The sequence below is a fragment of the Hylaeus volcanicus genome, chromosome 2 (assembly GCF_026283585.1).
Source record: "Hylaeus volcanicus isolate JK05 chromosome 2, UHH_iyHylVolc1.0_haploid, whole genome shotgun sequence".
Taxonomy (NCBI): Eukaryota; Metazoa; Arthropoda; class Insecta; order Hymenoptera; family Colletidae; genus Hylaeus; species Hylaeus volcanicus.
Genome location: NC_071977.1, coordinates 15,685,062 through 15,698,068, shown reverse-complemented (window position 1 = coordinate 15,698,068; position 13,007 = coordinate 15,685,062). Strand labels below are relative to the sequence as shown.

Genomic DNA, 13,007 nt, shown 5'->3' with positions numbered 1-13,007 from the left:
GCTAATACTACACTATTATATAAATTAATATACAGGGTGTCCCAAAAATGTTGTAACACATTGAAAGGGGTGGATCGGGAGGTGGTTTGAAACAACTTGTTCCTTAGCGAAAATGTTGTCCGAAGCTTCGTTAAGGAGATATTAACAGAAAACCCCGACCAATCAGAGCGCGCGTATACCGTTGGAGCACCCGCGGTAGGTGGAGACTGCGCGGTAGGCGACTGTGCTCATAGACTACCACGGCCGCTCCGTCGGTATACGCGCGCTCTGATTGGTCGCGGTTTTCTGTTAATATCTCCTCAACAAAGCCTCGGACAACATTTTCGCTAAGGAAAAAGTTGTTTCAAATCACCCCCCGAACCATCTCTTTCAAGGTGTTACAACATTTTTGGGACACCTTGTATAATTACAGGATACATCATTTTAATATAATAATGTAACATATTCTCAGCAAGTACATCTGAACAAAATCGTACACATTTTGGAGCATTTTTTGGAAATGTACCTTCAATTATTTCTGTTGAATTTTTTTTCTTGCATGTAGTGGCCAATTCTTCTATTATATTCTTATTATCAAATTTATCCTACAGCAATTCGACAGAACGAAAATTTCTAGAAAGACTTACAAAAATATACTACAAAGAGTGTTCAAATGTGTGTCACTTTTAATCAGAATAATGTTAAATGCAGTTCAAGTGAAATGAAATGTGACTGAAAATTCTTCGTGTTTTGCTGTTATCATTTTCTTTTCATTTCAACTTGTAATATTTGTTTAAGTCATTCGAACGTCATCACGCAAAAAAACTTTCGCGTTCCATCGCTTTAATAAGAGTCATTCGTCTTTGTTTACGCCAATGCAACACTTTGCGAACAAACGAAGGGAATAGCTGTTCGTAAAACTTAAATAAATCTGTTTAAATTGTGTTTACCTCAGTGAAAACAATTTTCTAAAGACTTTTTTTAATCACGATACATTCCTTTTTATAGGTCGGAAAGGTAAAAGAATTCTTACTCGTTGCAAGAACTTACGCAAAAACGACCAAACGAACCATAAATTATTCGACAAATACAGACTGAATAAAATTGATATAAGTCACACGGGTGAACCAATTATAACTATTAGTGTTAAAAGAAAATATCAATCACATGCAGACAAGTTTCTCTTTTAGAGATCGCCATATTTCGTATTACAAAATACTCGTAGATATTTGCTCTAAAAAATGAAACAATTGTCGAGGTGATAGTGTGACAGAAATATTTTAATTGACTAAACAAATTGAAGTACAAGAACATATTCGAGAAGCAATTGCAAAGAAGTTTCTCTTAGAAATGGATGGAAGAACTCTTTAGAAATGGAGTTACTTCATATTTCAAAATAGATAATTATTGTAAAAAAATATAATAATTGCCGAGGTGATAGCGTGATAGAAATTTTTTCGTTGGAAAGACAAATTGAAGTAGAAGATAATCATTTGAGACAGGCGGAAACACGTCGTTACCTACCTCCTTTCTTGCTTCTACAAAAACACATTCTAATTTATCCATTTCTGAGTATTGATTTGTTTAGCAATATGATCTCAAACAGCGATGTTGTAACTTTATTCCAAAAATAATAATCGAAAGCAACTTTCAAAAACCTGCTCGGATCCTTTTGGAAAGGATCTATACAATTTCATAACTCCACGTTGAGTCATTTTCAATTAATATGAATAGAGACATCTTCCACTTGGAAACATAAAAATTCTTTTTTAGACGCAGTTATTTGTTTTTCCCTTTAAATTATTTTTAATTATTTATATTGACACTTTTATTTTACATGTTAGTATTCCAATAAAAGTACTTTGAAAATTGTAACGTAGAATCGTGAAAATATAATTATGAAAAATATATTGAAAATCACGATATATCCACAAATATTATATGCGCAATAAAATTTAATGAAATATTGAATTATATCTTTGTAATTAGAGAGAGAAGGAGTGAACTAATTTGTCAGACAAATTAATACTCTGCTACAAGAATGGTCTCTAAAAAATTCCAATAAAGATGTCGTTAATAGTTTTCTTTTATTTAATTAAGCAATTATAATACAATCAATCCTCATAGAGAATTATAAGCAATTTATAGCATTATAAGAAATGCGATTCTGTATTTAGTTAATTAAATCTATTGCAAAGTTCCAGAGGGTAGTATCTTTTCAATCTACGTGCGTGAAGTCGTTAATAATTGATCCATTTTTATGTCCCAATTGCAGAAAAATCATCACGTTTGGAAAATAAACGCGGAGTAGAACAACGAAACGAAAATCGAGCTTGCAAGCGGAGTTAAAGTGCTCCGAGATATGCGAGTCTCGTATGTTCGGTTTGCAAGTGCAATCGTGAGGATTAGAACGTGATAGTTGAAGCGAGAAAGTGAGAGTGAAAATGAGAGTGCTAGTAGAAAGACTGGCGTGTACCGTGAATGAGCGAGACCGAACGAAGAAGGTATTTCGACATTCCAGGATACCGAATGTTCTCTGCGCAACAACTCGCTGATAGGTGCGTTATTTCTATACGACTTTTTGATTTCGTCACGAGCCACGATTTGTCTCTCAAGAGACTCGAAAACGTCGCAATTTAACGATTACCATCGACATACGTGGGACTAATCAGGTACATCGTTCACACTCGTTTAGGTATTATTCGTAATATCCCTGTTAGTATTAGGTTTCGTCAAATTTTATGCTAAATGTTAGAATTATTATAAAGGCCGTATTTTTCATACGTTGACTGCCGCACAGTGGGCGAAATCGACCAAATCTCCGTCAAAATCGTAGAACTCTTGATAGAAATGAGATAGAGCAATGATTCTTGGATGAAATTAAAGCTGAAACTTCGCAGATTAAGGGAAAAATATAGAGAAAGTGATACGGGGAATGTTTGACCTTCAAAATTTAGGTTGAACTTCCACTCTTTCACCAAAATCTAGTTCAGCTCCTAGATCCAAATTTTTTTATAACTTGCCACACGTGATTTCTTATAGATTTTGACATGCCGAATTCAAATCTGGCCGCGAAATTTGTCTGACTAGCATTTCAGAAAGTTGAGTAAAAAGCGATTTAAATGAAAAAACCGTTTAAAATTGTATTTTTGTCGTTCAAATATCTTAATATTATAATGCTAATTAATATAAATATTTATTTATATAGAATATCAAATAATAAATATAAATAAAATAATATGTTAATCCTACATAATGCTGTACGATAGTAATAGTGTCCTAGGTTTAAATCTCGTCATCGCTCGACGCTCAATCTTCACTCCCACTTTCTACAGTCATTTGGCTGCAAGGTATTTTAAATTAAATATACATTTTTCCATAATTACACTCTTATTTATGGAGGAAGTAAAGGAAGTTTTATTTCTGGTGATACATTTATCTTCTTATATGTTTGTACTCGTTCTTCAACAAGTATTAATGATATTTTTAGGTCGGTTAAATATATTGCCTATTACAAATATCTAATAACCTATTCCTCCTACTATTTTGCCATGAGTGGGATGTCATATGTTTTTTTATGTTGGAACCTCGATGAGACCACTAAAGGCGACGAACGTACAAGCACACGTAAAACGCTGCTTGCCGGTTAGTACTAAACTAGTTATAAAACTCAAATTCGGACAAACTCAGAAAAGTTCTCTTTTGGATTGTAATCACAAATCTCTGACAAATCCACTGAGACTAAAACCAACCTTTAGACTTATAACATGCTTAGAAATATAACAAAATCCTTAATGAAGGAGATAAAATTATAAAGAAAACTAATACATTATTCATCATTTTCAAATATTGATATCTATATAAATATAGATGATAACCAAGTAAGCAAAATAAATTGACCATAAATATGGAAAAATGTATATTTAGAAAGATTGTACGTCGAGCGGTGACGAGATTTAAACCTAGGACACTATTACTATCGTACAGCATTATTTAGGACTAACATATTTTTTTATTTATATTTATTATTTCATATTCTATATAAATAAATATTTATATTAGTATTATTAAGATATTTGAACGAAGAAAACACAATTTTAAACGATTTTTTCATTTAAATCGGTTTTGCTCACCTTCCTGAAATGCTAGACAAATTTCGCGGCCAGATTTGAATGTCAAAATCTATAAGAAATCACGTGTGGCATGTTATAAAAAAATTTGGATCTAGGAGCTGAACTAGATTTTGGTGAAAGAGTGGAAGTTCAACCTAAATTTTGAGGGTCAAACATTGGCCGCATCACTTTCTCTATATTCCCCCCTTAATCTATGAAGTTTCAGCTTTAATTTCATCCAAGGATCATTGCTCTATCTCATTTTTGTCAAGAGTTGTACGATTTTGACACAGATTTGGTCGATTACGCCGACTGTGCGGCGCGGCGGCGCCCTTGAGAGTTGCTCTGCGTTATCGAGAATTTGCGAAAACTTTACCAATTATTTACGCGAAAACGGGTCGTCTCCGGTATGTGGCTCCTTTGAAGCGTTTTACCTACTTCTCGAGTAGAATTTTTTTAAATTAATGTTGGATTTTCTCTTCACTAAAAGAGAAAGTTTTCGTTACAAAAATCATCTCTGCGCGTTTGGGTTTCGTTCTTAGACACAAGTCAAGAGGGTGCAGGTGCGTCCCATCTTGGCTTGTTTAGACAAAGTATGGGACCGATAGGGTCTATAGTTAAGTCAAGTTAAAATAAAAGTCTACTCATTCATTCCACCTCCAATATTCCAATAACTAAAAAAACTTTGACCTTAAATTTCGTAAAGGTCGTAATGGATTTTACGGACGGTTTCTTTTGCAAGTGTCCACCGATCAAGATGTGTACAATAACCCCTAAAAGTGATAACCATTAATTTTGATACACCCTGTACATGTGTTTGTGACAGGAATTTTCATTGACAAGGCAAGTTTGCGAAGTGATACACTCTGGTTTTGATGAAACTTAGCATAAATATTTATTAGACCTATCTAAGGAAACGGGTATAATTCGTTCGTGCCCGTTTTTCACTTTGATGGAGCAACTACCTCTTTTCTCGGAGCGCCCTCTCGGATATCGAAAAAATGCTCAAATAAACATTGCACTGTTTTTAAAGGCCTATAAACTAGTGTGAAACAATTTTCAAAAACAATTTTTTTTTTTCAAAAATGAAGCCCCTCGTTGAAATTTTTAAATATTTTGATTTACTTCTGGATCAGTGAAAGCATTTTTTATTCTGAATCCAACAGTATGTATGAGTTTATGATTGGCATACTGGCAAATGATGTAATATGATAAAATTGTCGCTCTATTAATCGATATTGGAACGGAAAAAGTAACGTTTGTGATTAAATTAGTTAGTTTCAATACTTTGGTGGATGTTTACACACTATATATAAATATACTATACATATTTACATACACACACGCGCACACGCGCAAGCATACATGATTAAATCGATAATTGCGATTTTTGACTTTGAGCACATACTTTAATTTTCTCTATTTCCGTTATTAATGAAAGTATTTTAAACAAAATTTGTACATCTCGATAAGATATAAAATTGTTGTTAAATACATTTTTTCAGAAAAAGAATATGTTCTGAGGATCGCTCTTCTTAAACTATTTTTATTCTTTACTTTAGGAATCTTTTTCTCATAAATAATATAAGTTGCTCCTATATGTCATTTGACAAAATATGCTTCATTTTGAGCGAGGATATGAATAATAATGTTTACAGACAATTTTAGATTTTTACTCAAAATCGACGGGCAACACCGTTGCAAAATCTTAAAAACAACTTTTTTCCATTTAAAAAAAAATTGTATTTTAACTTTAGTAAAAATATTTCTATATGTTTTTTGTAGGATTCCCTGAGATCTATCTATCTATCTATCTATCTATCTATCTATCTATCTATCTATCTATCGATATCTAACAAGAGGATTCAATCCGATTGGTCAACTCGTTTCGGAATAAGAAGCAATACAAAATTTTTCGTTTTTTTACAAAAAAAAAACGGGTAAAAAATGAGAAATCCCAAAATTTTTTGATAATGGTACCACTCCGGAGACATGCTCTACAAGATGCAACAGGTTTCATCCCAATTGGTCAAGCCGTCTCGGCGTACTCGAATACCATACATAAAAGAAAAATACAAAAAAAATAAATATACATGTCGAATTGAGTAACCTCCTCCTTTTCGAAGTCGGTTAAAAACACGATAAATTAAAACTCTTTGTGTTCAACACTTTAGGAAAAAAATTGTACATTTTTCTTTTTTTTTTGACCCAACAATTTAATTATAAGAAACGAAACCATACAATTTTTAATTTTCCCTTCAACCACAATTTTGAAGTGAGCACATATAGTTTTAAAACACAAAGAAGAAAGAGAATACAGAGAATTCATTTCTACAATTGTAATCTATTAGAAGAACAACAATAAGTAGTTAGTCAACTAAACTTTGTATATATACAGTCTTGTCTAAATTAAATGTTCATTGAAGAAATTTGTCTAAATTAAATTAAAAGTTTATTCATGTATGTACATATTCATAATGTAACATTTTCATATATTTTATCTTTTATTCGATAAATGTTACATTATAAATATATATACGAACAAACCTTACATGTGTATATATTTATAATGAAACATTTACTTGGAAACATCAGACCTACCATTTAATTTAGACAAATTTCTTCGATAGACATCGAGGGTGCGATAAATTATGGGACTGACTGTCATTAAACGAACACAGTGTTCGACAGAGATGGGGGTACATAAATTCACATTTTTATTTATAATGAACTCTTCATTAAATAACGTTAATCACTTACTTACATTGTTTACTATCCCACACAGAATCGTTTTCACTCCAACCAAATGGGTAATTACAAAAATTATGTAATTTATGCAAATAAAACAATCATTGTTGTTACTATTATAAAAAACATTATAGTTGTGTTAATGAACACGTATGCGAAACTCTGGAATATGTATAAACACCTTGGATAATATAAATAAAAATAGGATATAAATAAAATGTGAACAATAACTCGTTATTCACATTTTTATTCACAAATCCGCGTCGTGTGAATTTATTCATATTCATATTTATGAATATAAATACCCCCATCCATGGTGTTCGATAGCACTGGTATTATTAAAACTCCATCAAAGAGAACTTGAAAGTGACTTTTTCGGATGAATTGCGCGCAAAAAATTAAAAATAACTACGTTAAAGGTGACTCGAGTCCGCATTTGCACCTTTCCGGAATTAATCTCCGTCAATAGCCTTCGCTTGTCCGTGGTAACGTTTCATTCGCGTGTTCCTTGCTCTCCGCCTCCTTCAGCCTCACGGCAAGCACTCTCCTAAGTTAGAGGAGGAAACGGGCCAGCTAAGAAAGTGAAATTGCGTCACACGATAGAGGTCGACGTAGCTCCGTGGCTTCGATTATGTTCGCCAATGGCCAAAACGTTTCTTGGATACAGCCACCTCTCTCAATTTTCACGAGTATTCATTATAATAAATGTCATACACGGATCATTGATCATACTTCGAGAAACTTGCAACTAAGATTTAATTCTAAACATTTACGACATGCCATGTTTTATGTAAAAGAAAGTCATATTTATTGTTTACATAAAATGTTCACTTATAAACTGAAATGTTATCTTATGTTTACGTAGATCTTTACGTTTGCAACAGATGGCAGTATAATTATTTAACGTTAACTACGTGTACTTTGTAAGTTTTTAAGGAGGTGTTCTGGTTTAAACGACCGAAACATCATCGATTTTCTAGAATTCTTTGTTATTTAAATGGTAAGGAATATTCAATCAAGACTTTCCCTATAATATTAAATAATGCTAAAACTACATACTTGTATTTTTTCATTGACAATTGTTTTACAATAAATATTGAAATGTAGGCCTCAACGAGCTGCGTACCTTTCGCGACAGATAATTACAGAAGATAAAATAATTTAATATATTTTTCAAAATTGCTTGCAATTTAAATTTCAGATAATTCAGCACTTATTGTTAGATAAAGTGGTCATCACGAAGTACTCGTGTAGGCATAATGACAACGCCGCACAGTGGTCCGGATCGAGAAATTTAGTGATATTTAACGAAAAAGTCAACATTCTCACATAGATGTATGATGAATGTATATTGCTTTGTAAATGTCTGGTAATCTCAGAAATGAAAACTTAATAAAATTGAATAAAAGCCGTAAGTGTAATAGACAATTAAAGTTGAAAGTTTTGAAAACAACTTTCTTCGCAGAAAAAATTACCTGTTTTGTTTAAGGTGCCCTAATAATTCTTTTCAATATTTTTTTTTCAATTTTTGTTTAAATGAAAGGTATATCGTTAAATTACAAATTAGCAGTGTCACTTAAAAGTTACTGTACATAATGTATTACAAATGTTACGTTGAATGTAATCAAGAAAATTCTTAAAGTTATTAGTAATTGGCAAGGAGTATCTTTTGAGTCTTAAGAGATCATAAAATTCTACAACATCGAATATCTTCAGCATACTCTCTCCTATATAATTATACAAGAATTATTTCCTACTTCGTCCTACTTTACAAGTTATTATTCTTCAAAGCTGTGCATATCGCTGGGTGTATAGGATCTATCAGCGCTAGATGGCCGCGGTCATGTTTCAGTCACCACAATATAATACAAAATCCTTCAGATTGAAACACTTCAAATGTTTATGCTATGGTACAGATAAGAGTTCGACTAGGCTTTTCTCTTTCGATCTGCATTCAGTTGATCCGAAGCCTTACCAGCGTGAACAGTGACATTTATTTGAGCATTATATTCTATCTTTTTTTCCTATTGTTAAAATCTTGTATTGCGTAGTTTTTATTTAATGTTTATCTCGATATAGTTTTTTTCTTTTACATTATTTACTGTAGTTTAATTATTGTTTAGTGAAGTGATTAGTGATTACGTTTCTGTTATATATTTCACTTATATTTGGTAAGTACCTACTTAAATACATGGACATTTGTTACGCGTGGTACTTTCTGTGTTTAAGTCTTCTTCTTTTCTTATTCGGGCATTTGTTATTTAATAAGAATGGACGCTTTTCATACAAATTTAGATTTATTTATGACGTTAAGAAATTCGTCCAAAGATTTAAATGACTATTCATTTTTATATGAGAAAGTATGTAAAGAAATGAATATGCCATTAGAAACATCAAATTTGTTAAAAACGAATTTAAAAAAGTTTGTTTCTAATTTAAAACAGAAATGGGTGCAATCTCGTTATGTACAGGACAAATTTTTAAAACGTATCGAAAAATGGTGTAAATTGGGTGTATTTGCAGTACATTGTTGAAAGGGTATGTTGTACGAAACGTGTAAAAGGCATTCAAAACATCTGATCCATGCATGGAGAGTAGAAAGGCCAAATGAATAATTGTTAACATCGCACACTTTTGAATTTTCCAGATCCAAATCATTCACTTCGGTTGGTTTAGCCTTACAAACATAACAACGCATTGCAGATTTCGTATTAGTAAGGGCATTGCAAATTTTATTATCCACCATTGTAAGGAGCATTACATATTGTATTTGTACATTATTTATTTTAACCGGCTTTAGATTTACTATTTCATGATTAATGGTATTTGTTGTGTCATCTATAATTTGCTGGGTTTCTTTAACAAATTCGAATTTAATTGAGCGACAAAACCATGGTATATATTCTAAGAATTACGCCAAGTACATGAAAAAGTGGAGGACTTAAAGAGTAATCATAGAAAAATAGAAGATCCCCCTAAAAAAATTCAAGAAAGTAGAAAAAGAAGTGAAATCGAAATGAGCTGCCAGTACATGAAAGTGCTTTCCAGCAAAGTGCAAAGGCGACACTGTATAACACAATGAAAAATTCGGTGCTTTCCAACTATGCGCAGCTAAAATGCTGTGTTCAACAGTGCAGACGTTCAGACCCTAATGACAACTCATGTAAACTGACTGCTCCGCACTTTTGCGGTGAAATGAAGAAGCTAAATAGTGTATCAACCACAAACTGAGACTGTTTAGACATTTGCCTAGATGTCCGTGGCCTGGATGTCAAATGCTTGGCGTGGCCAGGCAAGGTCAAGGTTTTGATGAATAAGAATTATTTTAAAATGTAAAATAATGAAAATGTACTCATATTGTCAGCGTTTTAAACTGACAAATTATCTGAAAGCCTGTGAGAGGAGGGGTATCTGCGTCAATGAATGTCCTTAGAAATATTTTAAAATACAATAAAATGAAAATATACTCATATTGTCAAAGTTTTAAATTGACAAATTATGTGAAAGTCTGCGAGAGAGAAAGTATGGGTATTGATGATCTGAGAATGCTTTGCCTGGCCACGCCAAGCATTTGACTTCCAGGCCACGGACATCTAGGCAAATGTCTAAACAGTCTTAGTTTGTGGTTGATACACTATTTAGCTTCTTCATTTCACCGCAAAAGTCTTGTTGCAAGAAATTCGAATGTTAAAGATTTAACTGAACTGGCTGCGGAGCAGTCAGTTTACATGAGTTGTCATTAGGGTCTGAACGTCTGTACTGTTGAACACAGCATTTTAGCTGCGCATAGTTGGAAAGCACCGAATTTTTCATTGTGTTATACAGTGTCGCCTTTGCACTTTGCTGGAAAGCACCTTCATGTACTGGCAGCTCATTTCGATTTCACTTCTTTTTCTACTTTCTTGAATTTTTTTAGGGGGATCTTCTATTTTTCTATGATTACTCTTTAAGTCCTCCACTTTATCATGTACTAGGCGTAATTTTTTTACTTTTTTGAAGTTTTTTATAGGGATCTCACTTCTTTTTACAAAGATAATTTCTATAGTGAATGACTTGAAATAATAGAAAATGGGGGATCAGTTTGAATCCTTTAAGGTTTCAAAAGTACGCGGAACGCATTGCAGGAAGTTTTATTGCAAGAAATTTATTAAAGAAAAAATGTAATCACTTTATCAGTAACATTTAAATGCAACAAGACTTTCTGTCATGTGTCATAGGTACTTTTGAGAAATTAAAGGACTAAGTCTGACCTCTCTTTTTCTATATTATTGTAATACAATAAATTATGTGTTACAAATAGTGGATCTCTGTTCATTTTCTCATTATTTAAATTTCTTGCAACCAAACTTTCTGCCATGCATTGTGTGTACTTTTGAAAATTCTAAGGACTGAAACTGATATTGCAATAAGATTAATTGTGCGTTACAAATAGTGGATTTCTTTTTTCATTTCTCGCTTTATCTTTAACATTCGAATTTCTTGCAACAAGACTTTCTGTCACGCGTACTGTGTACTTCTGAACTTTATTCTAATACAATAAATTATGCGTTACAAATAGTTGATTTCTTTTTTTCATTTCTCGCTTCATCTTTAACATTTAAATTTTTTGCAGTGAGACATCCTGCCATGCGTTCTGTATACTTTTGGAAACTTAAAGGACTGAAGCTGGTCTCTTTCCTATATCTGGCGTCAGACACATTATATATATTGTAGACTCTACGCTTACTATAATAAAAGACAAATGTATTTTTATTTTAAGCTCTACATTAATTTGCAAGTAAAATAAGGTTTGTATGTGTTATTTACAAATAAAATTAATGTCATATGAATAACGCAAAATTTATTATATTACACTACCAGATTCAGTCCCTTAAGTTTTCAAAAGCACACAGAACCCATGGCAGAAAGTCTTGTTGTAACTAACTTAAATGTTAAAAATGAAGTATGAAATGAAAAAAGAGGTCTACACTATTTCTAACCCACAATTTATTATATTGTAATACCAGTTTCAGTCTTTTATGTTTCCAAAGTACACACAACGCATTGCAAAATGTCTTGTTGCTAGAAATTGAAATGTTAAACATGAAATAAGAAACAAAGAAAGAGATCCACTATGTGTAACGCACAATTTATTGTATTAGAATTAAATTCACAAGTATGCACAACGCGTGGCAGAAAATCTTGTTGTAACAAATTTAAATGTTAATAAATAAAGTGGGAAAATGTACAAAGAGATCCACTATTGGTAACATACAATTTATTGTATTACTATTCCAGTTTCAGTCCTTTAAGTTTTCAAAAGTACGCACAATGCATGTCAGAAAGTCTTGTTGTAAGAAACCAAATGTCACAAATCCAAACTGACAGCTACAGGTTAGAAATGAACGAGCGGCATGAGTGACAGCCATATTACAATTTCGACCGACGAGCCTTAGAGCTCTTTTACACGACGTTACGCGTATCGCAATACGCGTATGCGATACGTATCTGCTAACAAGATACTTATGCGATACTGTATCCAACTAATTTCGTAGCTCGGTGTTGATCATTTGTTTTTCAGTTAAACATATCTTCTCGTTTGAGAAACGCGCGTTCTTAGTTAGTGAAAACCTTTCTGAAATAATGGATGAGATTGAAACTTTATCCATTTGGTTTCTACATAAAAAAGCTACTAAAAGGAGAAAAGTTGAGAGAAAATATTGGGTTCATCCTATTAATAATATAAGAGAAGAAACGGGAGCTTTTCATATTTTATTCGAAGAACTTTGTAACGATTCATGTAAATTCTTCAATTATTATGTCTAAAAATTTTTTATGAGGAAGGTGAACGAATTCGACGATACTGCGCAGCGTCGCGTGAATGCTCGCATCTATTTCAATGTTTCGTCGGCCCCCCCAACGCAGAAAAAGTTGCCGGCGGCCGACCAACCGCGGATACCAAAAATCAGTATCGCGATACTGTATCTCGCGAGAATCGCCGTCTTTACGCTTCCATAACATTATGTGTACCATCGATATCCTGCATACGCGTATCGTCGTGTGAAAGAGCTCTTACCGACTAATTCCGAGAGTCGACGAATCGACGAATGGCCTTAGCTCCTATTGGCTAAGTGTTGACGAAAAGAATAAGAATAAGAATAAGAATAAGAATAAGAATAAGAATAAGAA

At 32.7% G+C, this 13,007-nt stretch overlaps 1 protein-coding gene across 1 annotated transcript in view; it reads left to right on the top strand.

Annotated features, from left to right (window-relative positions):
• The first annotated feature begins 8,815 nt into the window (after window positions 1–8,815).
• LOC128872154 (putative fatty acyl-CoA reductase CG5065) overlaps window positions 8,816–13,007 on the top strand; it is a 30,718-nt gene continuing 26,526 nt past the window's right edge. The window contains exon 1 of the mRNA XM_054114564.1: window positions 8,816–9,010. The gene's annotated coding sequence lies outside the window, so the exon portion shown is untranslated. The remainder of the gene's footprint in view (window positions 9,011–13,007) is intronic.